Genomic DNA, 3397 nt, shown 5'->3' on the forward strand with positions numbered 1-3397 from the left:
CTTGCCTCGACTGGGTCAGCTTGTTCCTTGGAACTCTGAGAGCTTAGCGACTTAAAGGTCCTGAAAGAATTTCACACCACATTATTTCCTCAGGGTTGTGTTTGGGGGTAAAAGTATTAGTTTTGTTTAGGCAGGTCCATGAATTGCCTCATAGGAGTACCGTCTTGGTGCTCTCTTCCTTGCTCGAGTTCTGTTTTCTTAGTCTAAATATTTCTTCCTGCTCCCCATAATCGAGGTCATCTTATATTTTAAAATCCTCATTTTCCACTTCATTACATTCTGGGTTCCTTATATCTTAATTGCAACCTCCCTGATTATCACATTCAGGGTTTGCCCCAAATCTTATTCTTCGTGGGGGCATAATGCTTGGAAAAATTCTGAGAATCTCTTTATATTTGTCTTACTTAGTTTGCTTAATTCTTTCCCTCGTTCAGTCCTTACATGATCGTAAATTATGAGTTCTCAAGTTCTATAAACTCCATGACACTCTTAAGTGCTAATAGTGCGATTAATAATATGAACTTATCACAAACAAACTGATCTGAACTGCAAGGAACGAATATATACATAACCATTTGTTCGAGGGTACAACAACTGAACATATGAAAGAGAATTACATCATTTGGCCTGATCGCTTCTATCCCAAAAGTACTACCATAGGTAATCATATAGTCATTAAAACTAATCATTCATAACTTAGGCTAATCCTCCAAAAGTGGTGCTACATGAAATCCTTGTCTGATCGCTCTAATTCCGTACACTATTGTGGATCAAGAAATGCGGGCACGCACAACATCCCTAACCTGCTCCATTAAGGCGGTGATGAGGCCTAAGATAGTCGCTAGTAGAGATGGATTAATATGGCCCTCAAGATGGCCTCTAGCTGTAATTCGGGTGGTAGCCTCAATCCTGTTCATGCTATAAGTTAATCCTGCCGGAAGTACCCCGCCTTCAATCCTTGGTGCAGTAAGTCGATCCAACAGATCATTCCTAACATTACGGGCCTCAGAAAGGCCACCCAAAGTCATATGATAATTGGTGATAAGAGAAGCCTGAGTGGTAGCATCTAGCAGTCCATGGGGTGCAGGTGGTGTAGACCCAGGAGATCCAAATGGATAACCAAGCATGGTATCAGGTGACAATGGTGCAGGAGATAAAGGTGGCATTTCCTCAGTTGGTGCTGGGCTATGTATGGGGGAGGAAACAGGAATTGGTGGAACCTCATGAATGTCTACCAGAACCTCTGGGAGAGGGTCTGCTACTGGTATAATTGATGCTATGGAAGGTCCCACTCCTTCTTCCCTCACTATCATCGGTGCCCTTGGTAACTCTTCATCCTCTAGTTCCACCCTCGAGGCCATTCTAGCTCTGGTAGTCGCCCTGACTACGGTCATTAATTCCTCAGCGGTCCTCTCTTCATTCTCGTCAGGATCCTCCACGAGATCCTCCTTAGTAACAATCCCTTCTGGGATAACATCCTCAACCGCAACATTCACAATATGAATCTCATCCGGTCCCTCGTTAGGGTACTCTATCGGATTCACAATTTGATCTCCAACATGTAATAAAACATCCTCATGCTGTTGCTCCTGAACCTCAAGGTTCGGTGCCCCGCTGCCCCTATACGAGAACGAACTATGTTACTATCATGATATTTCTGTAACACCCCCAAATTCGGGGTCGGGGATCCGGGTTATCACGAGTTCCAATTCCCTTAACAACTCTTAATCTTAATAAACAACTAACCACTGCGTACTGTGACCCCACAATATACACACACACACCACAAGCTATAGTCTCAGAGATGAATACCAAAAATAACACAAGTCATTTTATTCCACAATTATAAGTCATTATACCACAAAAGGGTTTCTGAATAAATTTACATTTCCTTGCCATTATTACCATTCATATAGATACATAAGTCTGGTGCATCAAAAGTTGAAAGCCTAGCCTATTGGTAATTCGTACCTCAGCTACTGCGGCATCAACGCCTCCAGAAAACTGCGGAACATTTCCTAACCGCTTGCGAATTGGGAGCTTGGCCCTATTCATCTTTTCTATCAGTTATTGTGTGATGAAAGAAGAAAGCAAGGGTGAGCAACGAGCCCGCCGAAATAATATGTATAATAATTAACAATATATGAGCATTCTCATAGTACTCATGAAAGTCTTGGTCAAGTAAAAATGAACCAAGTTTGTTATCTTAAGACGACCAAGTCGCAAAATATTCAGTAAATATATACATATATACTTTTCACAATCTTTGAAATCCTCTGACATGTATAATATACACAGAGTTCCAGTTTATAACTTGTATAAAATATCATTGCAAGATGATCTTATATATCTAACCTTGTCTCAAAATTTTTCTGAAAATCTTTGTCATGCATAAGATAATCATTAACTAGATATAAGTTGAAAAGATGAAGTTACAAGATACTCCAATATACTTATATCTTTTCCGAATACTACTTGAACTACCACCGTCCAAGGTATAATCAGTTTCAAAAATTCATCACATAGATGAGACTACAAGATAAGATTTGAATAGATTCAATCTTTGAAATATTATTGAATGAAATGAAGTTACGAGATACTTCATTAAGTCCCGATATATATCCATATATATATCTCACACATTTCCTGAAAACCTCTATCATTTAAAGTATGAACAGAGTTGTAATATCCAATGAATTTGGAAAGGAGAAAACCTTGGCATAAACCTGATATCTTGCTGATCAGGAAAAGATACCAATAAGTAACCTTTTCTACTAGTAGATGGATGAATCCCCCACCGGTCATCACCCTGGCCGCATTAGGACCTTGTGCTGGACCGCCACCCGGCCTCTTACACGTTGATGGACTGCCACCCAGCCACTTACACTTTGACAGACCGTACCCCGACCTGTCGTTTATGCCGACTCAATTAGATGGACTTACTTCCCGAACGTTGGGAAAGTAATCAAATTGTTTTCTCAAAACAGCAACCTCGTTGCGAATATAAAATACACCACAGAGCCGGATCCCTCATATTTTTTTGAGTGAGTATTCAAGTCCCCTTCGAAAGGAAGATCTTAAATTTGAAAACGAGTTTTGGGATCCGCTCTAACTTTTTGAAATCATTTTGAAGACTCGAAAACATTTTTAAGAATGTTTGGAGTAATGCTAATTTAATAAAATAAATCAGTCCCAATATATTAGAAAATATCTGAATATTATTGTTTAAATAATATTCCCACAAGGATAATCCTTATAAAAATAATTGAAGTAGAAGTTCTAAGACTCATACTTGAAATGAATAATAAATAACCAAAGATATACTTATACGAAAGTACGATCTTTATTTGAATAATCGAAAATAAGTTTGATTATCGAAACATTATTCTTTAATAAA

Source organism: Apium graveolens, chromosome 2, assembly GCF_009905375.1.
Source record: "Apium graveolens cultivar Ventura chromosome 2, ASM990537v1, whole genome shotgun sequence".
Lineage (NCBI taxonomy): Eukaryota > Viridiplantae > Streptophyta > Magnoliopsida > Apiales > Apiaceae > Apium > Apium graveolens.